This window comes from Piliocolobus tephrosceles, chromosome 1 (genome assembly GCF_002776525.5).
Source record: "Piliocolobus tephrosceles isolate RC106 chromosome 1, ASM277652v3, whole genome shotgun sequence".
NCBI classification, from domain to species: domain Eukaryota; kingdom Metazoa; phylum Chordata; class Mammalia; order Primates; family Cercopithecidae; genus Piliocolobus; species Piliocolobus tephrosceles.
In genome coordinates, this window is record NC_045434.1 from 130,550,859 (window position 1) to 130,567,102 (window position 16,244).

The 16,244-nt window shown below is 42.6% G+C and overlaps 1 pseudogene; it reads right to left on the reverse strand.

Moving 5' to 3' along the window:
* Window positions 1–2,043: 2,043 nt before the first annotated feature.
* On the reverse strand, window positions 2,044–15,807 carry LOC111527232 (annotated as a pseudogene).
* Window positions 15,808–16,244: the final 437 nt, after the last annotated feature.

Genomic DNA, 16,244 nt, shown 5'->3' on the forward strand with positions numbered 1-16,244 from the left:
GGCCTATCATGGGGAGGGGGAAGGGGGGAGGGATTGCATTGGGAGTTATACCTGATGTAAATGACGAGTTGATGGGTGCTGACTAATTGATGGGTGCAGCACACCAACATGGCACAAGTATCCATATGTAACAAACCTCCACATTATGCACATGTACCCTAGAACTTAAAGTATAACAATAATGGAAAAGAAGTGTGTCTAGTTCAAAGGGGGAAAACTATCAATAACATTTTTAGTGCAGTATTAAATATGAGCTATACAACCCTTCCTAAGTGCCAAAGGCACACACAGACACACACACACACACACACACACACACACAAAGAATACAAATAACTAGAACCAAGAAACGTAGTAAATACATTCTGCTAAATATGGTAAACACAGCCTACAATGTGGAAGAGATTAGAAAATAAACAGGGAAATGAAACTGTTTTTATTAATTTGCATCACTACCCACCAAAACCAATCAACATAATAAAAGATTATAACACTGAATGTAAAAAACAATCCAACAGTCCAGAGCGATAGGCAAAAGTATTTAATTGTATAAAATTAACTTTGGACAAAAATTAAAACTCAGGCAGAGAATGTTTTTTCTTCAACAACAGACACTTGCAAAAACAAAGGCACAGTAAAAATTGAGACAGAAAATTTCCAGTGTAGAGATATGAATATAATAATAGACACAGGCAGGGATGATTAATAAATGATAAAATGTTTAGAGGATGATCATTAGAATACAGGACATTTATACTTTTAAAAATCACTTTCCCAAATACTTCATTATAAGTAAGGTGTCTCTAAAAGACACCTAAAAGGGACAGATCTCCTAGACCCCTCCTTAACCAACGAACCAGTCCTGATATCATGATAATGGTGATGGACAAACTATATGTTCTCTGCCCACAGATGGGCTGAGGTTGGAAACTCACAGTATTGACTCTGTAGTGTTCCCAGCAAAACGTTTAGGCTGGATCTAATCATGAAGACATTTTCAGACAACTTCAGAATGTAGACCATTGAGCCAGAGAGCTGACCTGTCCTGTACAAACAAGTCCATGTCACCACAATCAATGACAACAACAAAAAGATGAGGAGTTATTTGGGGTTCAAAATAACTAAAGAAATGTAGCTACATTATCTTTTTACTTTTTTTGAACCCAAAATATCTCTTCTCCTTTTTGTTGTGTGATTCATGGTGACATGGACTGTGTGAAGGAGAAAGGTCAGTTGTCCTGCTCAGTGTTCTACATTCTGCAGTTGTCTGTGATTACCTCCTGTGAAACTCAGGCTAAGCATTTTCTGCAAGAATATGGCATTGTTCATATTCTGCACTGGCAGAGTCCTGGGTGGCATGCTGTCTCCTGCCAGTGTCTCCTGACTCCTGTTCTCTACAGGATGGAATTGAGAGGAGCAGGGCTAACACCTCTCGATGCTGTTTGTCCATCTATCTGTGGTCTTCCTAAGTATTGATGTCAACTGGAGGCTGAATGACTGTGGCTTCTCTAACCAAAGGAGCCTAGTGGGTTAACAATTGTCAAGAGCAGCAGTGGTTCTGAAACACAATCCTCAGCCAAGGATCCCTCCTCCTGTGTTACAGACGGATCAGCTAAAACAAACCAACACTGAAGAGACAAAGAATGGGGTTAGGTTCATTGAAACCAGGGTAACACCTTTGAATGAGCTAAACACAAAGATGACACTGACCTTGAGCAGGTATAGAAGCTCAGAGACATGCCTGCAAAATGAAATCCCTGAGGAACTTTGTAGCTACCCAGAAATTAAAATGTCTGACAGATCACTCCCGGCATGTGCTGCATAGTCATGTGAATGTGTCACACCTAACAGGGTCCAATGTCTTCAGACTGAGCACAGGTTGCCACTGGCACAGTCTGAGAATAGGAATAGAGCCATGCCCACTGATCCATCCTATGTGCCTATAGGTCCTGCCTGCAGCAATGACATCTCTCAGCTTAGTAAGGACTGCTTAGTGTGGGAATATGACTCCCATCGGGAAGACCAGGTGGAGCCTTATCACTGTCAAAGTAAAAAACCTATTGTCCACGTCAAGGGCCAAGCTGACGTGCTGTTCCTCAAATGAGTAAAAGGTACTCGTATAGTGCTGGAATGAGTCAAGTAGTTCAAAGTAAGTTGAAGGAGTCGAATAACATCTATACAGTGAGTCCTGCAAGACTTCAGGCTCTTCCACTTCCATAATCACCCCGTTGAGCCTGGAAAAGGAGACAAAACTAAAGAAGCAGTCAGGGAAAATCAGACACCACAGAGCCCCAACTAGATTTCAGGGGTAACCTAAGGAAGTGGTTAAAAAAGAAAAAGGATAGATCCATTAATGAGGTAAAAAAAAATTATTGCCTTTATGTTGGGACAGAACAGGGCCAGGTAGAAAACAATGAAAAAGAAAGACAGAGAGAGAGAGAGAGAGAGAGAAAGTGAGCTCAGTGAATTGGCCAGGTGATACACCAATAAGGGAGTAAAAGGACACTCTGAGTTGGTGCCCTCATGACACACAGCAAACAGTGATCATGAAAGGAGTGAGCTCAATAGTTTTCCATAAAATGTGTTCAAAATTCAATGCAGTCACCATGAGAGTACAGCTTTTGAAGTATAGTCAACCTACGGTACGTTAATAAATGATAAGGGGGGGGAAGAAACGGAAACCTAAACGTCTACTGCAGTGAAAACCAACAGCAATGTCAGTAGGAGTAATTCAGCCTTCGTTGAAAACATGAAATCAAACACACTCTGGTTTCCCTGGATCTGTCATCTCCAGGTGTTAACACAGAATTAAGTGTCCACAATAGCTGAAAGTTACCTGGGGCATGGTGGGTTTTGATCTTCTTCCCCTTCTTGGTACTTGTCAATTTCTGAAATAAATTCAGACATGGACAGACACATTAAGCTGATTCCCCTACACACATAACAATCCACTGTCTAATCCTCACACAGGGACCTCAGGCTCCTCAGCATAAGAATAGGACACTGTGAGAGATATATTTCAGGAGGCCTGAAGGCTGGTCATGATAGATTCCTTGGTTTTTGTCCCAGAAACTAAGGTAAAATGTCCCTATTCTGGAAGATCGTTATCCCAATATCATTTGTCCCAAGTTTGTGCAAACAGTTATGCCATATTTTTCCAATCAATTTAAAGCAAATGCCCTCAATGGTTTCTAGGAGAAAAATTGCAATCTTCAGCCCTTTCTCATCAAATACTCAGATTGTTCATGGTTACGAGGATTTTTGACACTGAAATTAGAGTGAAAAAGGAAATCTACAAACCCTTGAGTCAAAATCATAGTTCTCTGAATTTGTCACATCTGCCCAGGTCCAGTGTCTTGAGAGTAGAATCAGAGTGCCACAGGCATGGCCTGAGACTAGGAAGAGAGCCATGCTCACTGACCCATCCCATGTCTGGGCTTCCACGTAGAACTAGAGTTTCATTGAACCTACGTGTGCCTATAGGTCCTCACTGTAGCAATGACATCTCTCAGCTCGGTAATGACCACTTGGAGCAGGAATATGATCTCTATAAGGAAGACTCAGTGGATCCTTATCACTTTCATAGAAAGGTACTCACCGTCCACATCAAGAGAAAAGCCAATGTGTTATTCCTCCAATGAGTAAAAGGAATTTCCGTAGGACTGGCATGAATCAGGCAGTTCAAGGTAATTGGAAGGAGTCGAATAATAACTATTCAGTGAGTCCTGCAAGACTTCAGGCTCTACTACCTCCAGCAGTTCCCTGCTGAGCCTGGAAAAAGTAGAAAAAGTAAATAATAAGCCAGGGGAAATCAGACACAACAGAGCCCCAACTAGATTTCATGGGTAGGGTAAAGAAGTGGTTAAAAAAGAAAAAGGATAGATCCATTAATGAGATAAAAAATTATTGCCTTCATATTGGGACAGTAAAGGGCCAAATGGAAAAGAATGAAATAGAAAGAGAGAGAGCGAACTCAGTGAACTGTCCAGGTGACACACTGATGAGGGAGTAACAGGACACTCTGAGTTAGTATCCTCAGGACACACAGCATACAGTAATCATGAAAAGACTGTGCTCAATAATTTTCCATAAAATGTGCTCAAGATTCCATGCAGTCACCATGAGAATACAGCTTTTGAAGTATGGTCGGCCTATAGTAGGTTTGTAAATGATAAGGGGAGAAAGAAATGGAAACCTAAATATCTACTGCAATGAAAACCAACAGCAATGTTAGCAGGAATAATTCAGGCTTGGTTGAAGAGATATAATCAATATTGTCAGCCCGCTCTGTTTTCCCTGAACCAGGAATCTCCAAGTGTCAACACAGAATTAGCTGTTCACAATTGCTCAAAGTTACCTGGGGCATGGTGGGCCTTGGTCTTCTCCCTCTTCTTGGTCCTTTTTAATTTCTGCAACAAATTCAGATAGGGACAGACAAAATAAGCCAATTCACCTAACCCATAACAGTCCACTGTCTAATCCCCACACGGGGACCTCAGGCTCCTCAGCATGAGAACAGGACAATGTGAAAGATATACATCAGGAGGTCTGAAAGTAGGTCATGATAGAGATTCTTTGGTTTGCATTTCAGAACCAAGGGTGAAATATCCCTATTCTGGTAGATTGTTATCCCAAAATCATTTATCCCAAGTTTGTGCACAGTTATGCCTTATTGTTCCCATCAATTCAAAGAAAATGCCCCAGATGATTTCTAGGAGGAAAGCTGCAGTATCCAGCCCTGTCTCATCAAATACCCAGCTTGTTCATGGTTGCAAGAAACTGAAATTAGAATGAAGGAGGAAATCTACAAACCCTTGAGTCCAAATCATAGTTCTGTGAATTTCTTAAATCTGCCTGGGTCCAATGTGCTGACAGTGGGCTCAGGTTGCCACAGGCCTGGCTGGAGACTAGGAATAGAGCCATGCTCACTGACCCATTTCATGTCTGGGCTTCCAACTGAAACTACAGTTTCATTACAACCTATATGCTCCCATAGGTCCTGCCTGTGGCAATGACATCTCTCAGATCAGTAAGGGCCACTTGGAAGAGGAATATCATCCCTATCTGGAAGGGGTGGAGCCTTATCACCTTCATAGTAAGTTACTCACTGTCCACGTCAAGAGCCAAGCCAAGGTGCTGTTCCTCCAATGGGTAAAAGGCACTTCTGTAGGGCTGGCATAAGTCAGGCAGTTCAAAATAACCGGGAGGAGTCGAATAACATCTATCCAGTGAGTCCTGCAAGACGTCAGCTCTTTCTCATCCAGCAGCTCCCTGCTGAGCCTGGAAAAGTAGGAAAAAGTAAAGAATAAGCCAGGTGGAATCAGAAACCACACAGCCCCAGCTAGATTTCATGGGTAACATAAGGAAGTGTTTGAGAAGAAAAAGGACAGATCCATTAACGAGGTAACAAATTATTGCCTTTATGTTGGGATAGACCAGGACCAGGTAGAAAAGCATGAAAGAGAAACAGAGAGAGAAAGAAACACACACACATGCACACACACACACAGAGACAGTGAGCTCAGTGAATTGGCCAGGTGACACACTGATACGGGAGCCAAAGGACACTCTGCATTTGTGCCTTCAGGACACACAGTGAACAGTGATCATGAAAAGAGTAGGCTCGATAATTTTGCATAAAATGTGCTTAAGTTTCCCTGCAGTCACCATGAGAATACAGCTTTTGAGGTATGGTCAACCTTCACTAGGTTAGTAAATGATAAGGGTAGAAAGAAATGGAAACCTAAACATTTACTGTAATGAGAACCAAAAGTAATGTTAGTAGGTGTAATTCAGACTTGTCTGACAAGATGAAATCATTATTTTCAGCATGTACTGTTTTCCCTGGACTTGGCGTCTCCAGGTGTCAACATCAAATTAACTGTCCACAATTTCTCAGACTCACCTGGGACCTGTTGCCTCTGCTGGTGATACCCAGGCAAACAGGGTCTGGAGTGGACCTCCAGCAAACTCCAACAGACCTGCAGCTGAGGGATCCACTTGTTAGAAGGAAAATTAACAAACAGAAAGGAATAGCATCAACATCAACAAAAGGACATCCACACCAAAACCACATCTCTAGGTCACGATCATCAAAGACCAAAATAGTAGATAAAACCACAAAGATGGGAGAAACCAGAGCATAAAGGCTGAAAATTCCAAAAACCAGAAAGACTCTTCTCCTCCAAAGGAATACCTCACCAGCAAGGGAACAAAACTGGATGGAGAATAGTTTGACAAGTTGACAGAAGTAGGCTTCAGAAGTTGGTAATAACAAACTACTCTAAGCTAAAGGAGGATGTGCAAACCCATTGCAAGGAAGCTGAAAACCTTGAAAAAAGGTTAGATGAATAGCTCACTAGAATAAACAGTGTAGAGAAGACCTGAAATGACCTATTGGAGATGAAAACTATGGCACAAGAACTATGTGATGCATGCACAAGCTTCAGTGGCTGATTTGGAAGAAAAGGTATCAGTGATTGAAGATCAAATTAATGAAATGAAGTGAAAAGAGAAGTTTAGAGAAAAAAGAGTAAAAAGAAATGAACAAAGCCTCCAAAAAATATGGGACTACATGATAAGACCAAATCTATGTTTGATTGGTGTACCTGAAAGTGACGGGGAGAATGGAACCAAGCTGGAAAACACTCTTCAGGATATTATCCAGGAGAACTACCCCAACCTAGTAGGGCAGCCAACATTCAAATTCAGGAAATACAGAGAATGCCACAAAGATACTCCTCAAGAAGAGCAACCCCAAGACATATAATTATCAGATTCACCAAGGATGAAATTAAGGAAAAAATACTAAGGGCAGCCAGAGAGAAAGGTCAGGTTACCCACAAAGGGAAGCCCATCAGACTAACAGCCTATCTCTAGGCAGAAACCCTACAAGCCAGAAGACAGTGGGGGCCAATAGTCAACATTCTTAAAGAAAAGAATTTTCAACCCAGAATTTCATATCCAGGCCCACTTCACAACAGCTCCTGAAGGAAGCACTAAACATGGAAAGGAACAACCAGTACCAGCCACTGCAAAAACATGTCAAATTGTAAAGACCATCGATGGTAGGAAGAAAGTGCATCAACTAACAAGCAAAATAACCAACTAACATCATAATGATAGGATCAAATTCACACATAACAGTATTAACCTGAAATATAAATGGGCTAAATGTCCCAATTAAAAAAACACAGATTGGCAAATTGGACAAAGAGTCAAGATCCATCAGTGTGCTGTATTCAGGAGACCCATCTCACATGCAGAGACACACATAGGCTCAAAATAAAGGGATGGAGGAAGATCTACCAAGCAAATGGAAAGCAAAAAAAAAAAAAAAAAAAGCAGGGGTTGTGATCCTAGTCTCTGATAAAACAGACTTTAAACCATCAAAGATCAAAAGAGACAAAGAAGGCCATTACATAATGGTAAAGGGATGAATTCAACAAGAAGAGCTAACTATTCTGAATATATATGCACCCAATACAGGAGCACCCAGATTCATAAAGCAAGTCCTTACAGACTTAGAAAGAGACTTAGACCCCCACACAATAATAATGGGAGAATTTAACACCCCACTATCAATATTAGATCAATGGACAGAAGCTTAACAAGGATATCCAGGACTTGAACTCAGCTCTGCATTAAGCAGACCTAATAGACATCTACAGAACTCTCCACCCCAAATCAACAGAATATACATTCTTCTCAGAACCACATCACAATTATTCCAAAATTGACCACATAGTTGGAAGTAAAGTACTCCTCAGGAAATATAAAAGAAGAAAAATCAGAACAAACTTCTCTCAGACCACAGTGAAATAAAATTAGAAATCAGGATTCAGAAAGTCACTCAAAACTGCACAACTACATGGAAACTGAACAACCTGTTCCTGAATGACTACTGGGTAAATAACGAAATGAAGGCAGAAATAAAGATGTTCTCAGAAACCAATGGGAACAAAGACACAATGTATCAGAATCTCTGAGACCCATTTAAAGCAGTGTGTAGAGGGAAATTTATAGCACTAAATGCCCACAAGAGAAGGCAGGAAAGATCTAAAATCGATACCCTAATATCACAATTAAAAGAACTAGAGAAGCAAGGCAAACAAATTCAAAAGCTAGCGGAAGACAAGAAATGACTAAGATCAGAGCAGAACTAAAGGAAATAGAGACACAAGAAAAACCCTTCAAAAAAATCAATGAATCCAGGAACTGGAAAAGATCAACAAGAAAACCCTGTTTGCCTAGTTCATCTGTCTCATCTGATTGCAAGTTCCTAGCTTGAGAGGACTATGAAATTAAAACCAATACAAGTGCCACAAATAACACACATTGTTAATAAGGAAAATTTGTAACTGGGTGAATGGAAGAAATAGTTCTATTCATCACTTCCTCATTTTCCCTAAATCTACAATCTCCTGGTGTCACTACTGAATTAACAGCCCACAATTCCACAGACACTGGCCCTTTTTCTTCCTCTTCCTCATAATCACTTTCATTTTCTGTAAATAAATTCAGAGAAGAGGTCACACTAAGCAATTTGCACTTCACATATGACCAAATCACTGCATAATCATAGCACAAGAACATAACTATTCTCAGTGCAAGAATATGGATTCTGATAGGAATATTCTAGGGTGCCCTAGATTAAGTCTGGTGAGAAGTAGATGACCCTGCTTTCCAGACCCACAGGCCAAAATCTCCCTCTCCATGTAGACCATAATGCCATATTCCCTGCCTGAGTCAAAGTTAAACAAAATTTTTCCCCCAAAAAATCTCCGAAAACTGGTCAAACAATTTTCTAGGAGTGTTGTTGCAATGCTGACTTATATTACCAGGTAACATGGACATTAAATGTTTAGAGGCATCTACACATGAAACTTGACTGATAGATAAATTAGAACAACTCTTGCTTTAAAAAGAATCTGTGATTTGGGAGGCCAACACAGGTGAATCATTTGAGGTCATGAGTTCAAGACCAGCCTGGCCAATATGGGGAAACCCCATCTCTACTAAAAATACAAAAATTAGCCAGATGTGGTGGTGTGCAACTGTGGTCCCAGCTACTCAAGAGGCTGAGACAGGAGAATCACTTGAATCTGGGAGGCAGAGGTTGCACCAAGCCAAGATGGTGCCACTGCACTCCAGCCTGGGTGACACAGCAAGACTCCATTGCAAAAAAAAAAAAAATCTACAATGCTACAAAGAAACAACATTGGATCAGCCATTGCATTGATGGGGTGGAGAACCAGGGTCCAGCCTTACTTTATGGAAATATATTAGCAAAGTAAAGAAGAAAAGTTTCTGTCCTGATTTCAAGGTGACTGCACAGCTAAGCAAGCTGACTTACAGGAGATCAAGATTAAAGCTGAGAGCAGTGAAGCCTGCAGAACAGTATTTCCAAATACAAAGGCAAGGCTGCCAGCTTCCTTAAAAAGGCATAGGAGTCCGTGGACATTGTTCAGGGACAGATGACTTAATCACAGATGACAAGAAATATTGAATCGGAGCTAGAGGCCTGACAGATACTTCCTGTGCATCTCCTGCACAGGTGACTATGAGATTGTCACACTTGCACAGGGTCTAGTAACTTGATACTGGGGACTGGCAGACAAAGGCATGACATGAGTTGAGAAAGACAAAAAAACTCACTGTTATCTGTGTTTAGAATCCGATTGGAGTTCTTTATTCAAACCAATTTGTGTATATAGAGCCTGTCTTCAGAGTTTATCTTCCTCAGCCTAGACAGAGGTATGAGACACAAGGAATACAGAGGCTACCTGGGATAATTTGTACAGCATCCTCCCATTCATCATGAGAGGATGAGTCAATGACAGTTGAGTCGACTTTATTTTCCTCAAATGTGGTTTTGGTGTTTCTGTGTGGCTTGTTGGAGTCACAAGGGCTGTGGCTATTTGAACAAGGGACGGCACATGCCTCCAGTGAGTCCTCAGGGATTTCCCTTTCTTCAGCCTTTTGCACCTCCCTGATGAGCCAGGTGGGATAGACATTGACAAAAGATTAAACACAGAGGGATTGGACCCCAGGGAGTCCTAGCTAGTTTTGACAAGAGGCATTAAAAGAGTGGTCCCAGAAAGCAAACAGGAGGTTCCCTTTGAGAGGGAACAGGCAAACCTCTTCTCTCTGCAACAGACCATGGCTGCCATGGGAGCCAGAGAGGAAGAGAGCAACTGGTGTTCATTGCACTGGACAGATAGGAGCTGAGGAGGATGAAGACTCAGCTATCCCTGTATGATACAGACATGACGCTCAGCACACACAGAGAAACACAACAGCTGCTATATCCTGTGTCTAAGCTGGGTTGAATTTCACATACTGTGGCTAAGGGAATGCAGGCCTATCGGAAGAACCGGTTCCTGATGTTTAACGTAGGTTCTTTCTATTTCCTAAGTGTCTCAGCTGGGTTGAGAAATAAAAAGAAAGAGCACAAGAGAGAGAAATTTAAAGCTAGGTGTCCAGGACAGACATCACATGTCGGCAGGATCCGTGATGTTCCCCGAGCCATAAAACCAGCAAGTTTTAATTAGTGATTTAAAAGGGGAGAGAGTGTACAAATACGGTGTGGGTCACAGAGATCACATACTTCACAAGGTAATAAAATATCACAAAGCAAATGGAGGCAGGGTGAGATCAGAGGACCACCAGAGGAGGTGAAATTAAAATTGCTAATGAAGTTTCAGGCATGCATTGTCATTGATAACATCTTATCAGGAAACAGGGTTTGAGACCAGATAATCTGTCTCACCACAATTTATTAGGTGGGAATTTTCCTCCACTTAATAAGCCTGGGAATGCTATAGGAGACCGGGGCTTATTTCATCCCTTCGGCTTCAACCATAAAAGACGGGATGCCTTAAAAAGGGGCCCATCTATAAGCCTGCCTTCAGGGCACATTCTCTTTCTCAGGGATGTTCCTTGATGAGAAAAAGAATTCAGCGATATTTCTCCTATTTGCTTATGAAAGAGGAGAAATATAGCTCTGTTCCATCCAGCTCACCGGCAGCCATTTCAAAGTTACCTCTCTTGTTCCCTGAACATCGCTGTTACCCTGTTCTTTTTTAAAGATGCCCAGATTTCATATTGTTCAAACACACGTGCTCCACAAAAAATTTGCGCAGTTGATACAATCACAAGGTCCTGAGGTGACATTCATCCTCCTCAGTTTACGAAGAAGATGACAGGATTAAGAGATTAAAGTAAAGACAGGCATAGAAAAACACAAGGGTATTGATTGGGGAAGTGATAAGTGTGCATGAAATCTTCAGAATTTATGTTCAGAGACTACAGTAAAGACAGGTGTAAGAAATTACACAAGTATTAATTTGGGGAACTAATAAATGTCCATGAAATCTTCACAATTTATGTTCTTCTGCCATGGCTTCAGCTGGTCCCTCCACTCGGGGTCCCTGACTTCCAGCAACATAGGCCTTTGCCCTATCATAGCTGCCAGAGAGGGTGTGCCTCCTAGACCTTTTTCATATGTTACAATCCATTACTTACTCCTGAGTATTCAGTGTTACCTGGGGGCACATGATTCCTGTACTTTCTCAGCCTCCTCAACTTTAACATCTTCATCCTCACCTTCATCATTTTCTGTAAATATAGAAGTGTTCCTTCAGATATTTCCCACTTCACACTCTGCAAGCACAGTCAGCCCAATGTGCACAGAAACATGAACATCTAGGCATGAGTCATCGTTCAACTGAAATCTCTCATGTTTTATCTTTAACAAAATGCCCTGGCATGGTTTACAGATCCATCAGGCAATGCATTTCTGATCTGGAGGGCCACCATCAAGATGTGGCCAAATATTGAAAAGACCTTTTGCTCCCCATATCACTGCAGGCTTGTGCAGCCTCTCTCTGGACTTTGGCAGCTGTCTCCCCCATCCTGCCACAGATCTGATTCCCAGGCACAGGCTTGGTGTCCTGTCATAGTTCGCATTTCGAACCTAATTCTTTCTCTTAGGAGAGGACAAACTTGTCCCACAGTCCTCTATGCATCAGGAGACTGCACAGGCCCCCCATGTGGCTTCTGCTGTGTTATTCAGGGACAGTCTCTCCATGGGGAGTGCTCCAGTCTGAAGCACTTCCTACCACCAAATGCCCCCACATCAACTGCCTTCTCCAACACCACACGGTGAGGGGCTTCGTCTCATTTTGAAAAGCAGTCATTAAGTGTTCCCACATTTGGATGTTTCAGACTCTTGCAAGAGACAATTTGCCTGCCTTTGCAGATGGAGATAGAGAAACTCAGGAAGGACAAATCACCCACTGACAGTTACAAAGAACATTGCTGAAGAGACAGCCTGGGAACCTTCGTTCTTAGTCCAGAGCTCTTTTCACTCTAACAAGTGCCCTCCTGTCACAGCCTCCTTCTTGTCCTTTAAAACCAGAGAGATGCTGCCTCTTGCTCCAAAGACCACCTTCCATCAAGGAAGGAAGGACATTTGCAATACTGTGACCTCCAACCCCATGGGTTTCCCATCTCTGTTCTTACCCAGGAAGTCCTGGTCATGTCATAGCCACATATGTTTAGTGGAAAAAACACCACCGATACAACTGTCATTGTGAAAGTATGCAGGTCTGGAGTCTCTCATAAGCCTGGGGTTTTGGGTCATCAGGGCCTATGGCCACCATACCTGGGCTAAGCTTTTGGATAAGGTGCTGTGCCAGCCTACACCCCTCAGCCAGCTATTCTTGGAGGTCATGCCCTGGGACTTGTCTGGCTCATCCGGAGCAAGGAGGGCCTGGAGATGCTGATTCAGTGAGTGGGAGGCATCTCTCCCTTCCCATAACTTGTCCCTTAACTGGGTCAGCTCTCATTCCTGAGAGTGAACCAGGACTTGATATTGCCTAAGGTGAGACAGTAGAGAAAATGTAACAGTGGAAAGGGATGACTGGTCAGTTCTAATATTGCAACAGAGATTTCTGAGACAATGTCCTCAAGGAGACCTCCAAGCAGAAGCTCAGCACATGTTTAAAGGAATGTCTGTGGCCAAGAGAAAGAATACAAAATGATTTACAGCCTTCCTCTATATCAGAGAGGCCTCCTGTAAGATCCTCGATGATGTTCCATTAGTCTTTCTCTTCTGTAAACAAAAGTAGGTGTCTTCCTAATTCCGCTTCAAAAAGACATCCTTTCAGTTCCTCACTCTGGCCATGGACACTTCCATGTGAAAATATACACTGCATCTTGTGGCGACTAGATACAAAGTCATGTATAGAAATGAGGCCAGGTGCAGATGGGGTGGATTGAAAAAATGAAACAAGAAAAGAATGACAGGGTCGAGAAGGCAACATTGATTGAGTGAAAGAATGAGAAGCCACAGTCCGTCAGGAGCTGATTCTCACTAAGTGTAAGTGGTGTGGTGAAGGCACACCATTTTGAGTATACTGAATGCTGCTGGGTGGTTCCCACTTCTTTGGTTAATTTTGTGTTATGCAAATTTCACCTCAACAATTACTTGTTTGAGAAAGAGAAAACAAGGCTCTGAGAAACAACTGCAACCCATAACTTACTATCATCCTTGTTCTCTGTTGGATAAATATTTGTGTGTTGCGAGCCTGCCATGGCAATTCCTGCCCTTCCCCTGGCCCAGCTTAGCTCTTACTTCTCCCCGCCAAGCTGCTGTACTTCAGAGATGTACACACCTGCCCACCTGCCTACCCCCATGGGGCCCTCTCACATGAGCTCCTCAGCCTGCCTGAGCTGCTCTGCAACCTTCTCCTTCTTGAACTGCAGCTCATCCCTCAGCATAGATTTTATGAGGTCTTTGCACTCTTCTTCATACTCTGAGAAAAGACAGACATGCCTGCCTCAGTGGAAGGCTGGACATGCTGCTGTGGTCACTGCCTACAGGGCAGGAGTCAGGTCCATCCCAAGGACAAAACTGTCCCCAGTACCAGGCTCTAGGCAGGGATTTCCACATATTTACTCTTCAATCTCCTGGCTTTCTAGCATCTGTTTCTCCAAAATTTAGAGACGAAGAAAGAGAAACTCAAGGGCACATCAAGGAAGTTGACAAGATGATTCAACTACAACGAAGTGGAGTCAGAATTCACAGCCCCTGAGGTCTGAATCTGAATGTGGAGCCACTTGCCCAAGTCTTCCAGCCTCTCCTCTAAAACACTGCACTGGGGCATGAAGTAGTGATTTCTTGTATGGTCGGGAAGGCCCCTAGGACTATAGGACTGATGGTTTCCCTTTTACTGGGAATTTCAAGGACAAATATGTCAAAGGTTTTAAAAATATTTGATTTTTTAATCATAATCATATCTGAAGCATAAAGTATGAGACATAAGACCATAAGGCCATGAGGGAAATATGCCCAAATACTAATAAAGTTTGTGTTAATTTAGAAACAGTAGAATGAAGAACTAATAGATAGTGTTTACTCTGTGCCAACAAATGTTCTAGGAGATTGACAAGAAATAGCTCATGTAATTCATTGCAGCAATTTACAGAGGTAGGTATTATTGTAATACCATATGAATAGATGAGGAAGCTGAGGGACAGACAGGACAAGCAACTTGGATGGAGCCCAGGAGACAGGCCCAGGGTCCCTGCTCTGCACACTGCACTGCTACTTCCACACATTCTTGGGTGCGATCTTTCTTTCTCTTTAGGAACAAGAGCCTGTGCCCTAGGACTTCCCTCTCACCAGAGTACTCTCTGTTGTTTATTTTTTTAATTTTGTTTGTTTATTTATTTATTTATTTATTTTTGACCAGTCTTGCCCTGTCACCCAGGCTGGAATGTAATGGCACAATCTTGGCTCACTGCAACCTCTGCCTCCTGGGTTCAAAGGATTCTCCTGCCTCAGTCTCCCGAGTAGTGGGGATTACAGACACCTGCCACCATGCCCAGCTAATTTTTGTATTTTTAGTAGAGATGGGGTTTCTCCATGTTGCCCGGGCTGGTCTAAAACTCCTGACCTTGTGATCTGCCCACTTCAGCCTTCCAAAGTGCTGGGATTACAGGAGATAGTAACTGTGCATGGCCCCTACTCCCTCCTCTTGATGCTGTCACTTATAGATACCACAGGTTCTATTAGGAGCAGAGTCTTCTTGAAGCTCCTCAGAGCAGGTACTGGGTACTATCACCAAGTTTCCCTCAGGGTCACTAGAACAGAGCTTTGCCTATTGGGCCTCAACAGAAGCTTGAACTGAATAAAAGTTCACTAGTCCCAGACATTTAGAACAACAGACTAGACGTTATTTGTCTGCAGGATCTTATATGGTACAGACAGTAGCTTGAAAACATGATTTAGCCTCTTGGAGAAAACAGGTCGTTCTGTGCCTGTGACAGAAATCAATCACTGGGATTTTAATTCTAGTCCCACCCCCACCTAATTGTAAGTATGGAAAGTTGTTAAATACTTTGGTACATCTGTCTTCCAACTTTAACAAAATGCTAAAACACCCACTTCTATTTTCCTAGAAGTATGGGAGGGATGAAATTATTCTTGATGGAGAGAGCATTTAGTTTCTCAGAAGACAGGACATCATTCATCACTTTCGTGATGGTGAGTCTACTGAACTTACGGTATGTGTTCTGCTGGTTGGCCATGAAGTAGGCCACTTGAGTTACAAGAAATTTCTCTTTGATGTTTCTGAACTGCTGTTTGTTCTCTGCCAGCTGGGGGTGCAAATTCTCGCTGATTTCTAGAATGTTCATCTCTGCCTTCTCACTGGACCAAGGACCAGCAGATACCACCGTGCTTACATTTGTTGCAGAAAAGGTGGAGCTAGGGACTGGGGAGAAGAAACACAAACACATGATGGGTTAAAAACTGGTGACATCAAATAGGTTTAATTAGGACTGAGGGATGTCAGTAACTGAAATTCTTAACTTACTGTTGAGAAAAACATGATCACTCCCCACAGCACTTTAGGATCCTTAACCACAAACCCAAGGTTTGAGGTGCCTGAGCTCAGAGCTGAAGGCAATGCCCATCGCTCTGTCTCTGACAAGAGTGAGGAAGATTGTCCAGCATCTTGGACAATCCTCTGCGTGCATGCCAGGTAATCTTCTGCAGTTGCAATAACAGAATTAGAAGGTGGGGGTGTCATGGAATCTTAGGATCCCTGCATTCCAATTGCCCAGGCTTTGCTGAAACACAGGCACCCTGGTCTCACCTGAGGGTAACCACCAATGGGGATCATTCCTTCAGCATTCACTCTCAGTATTCATGTACCCTTGTGACAATGCCACCG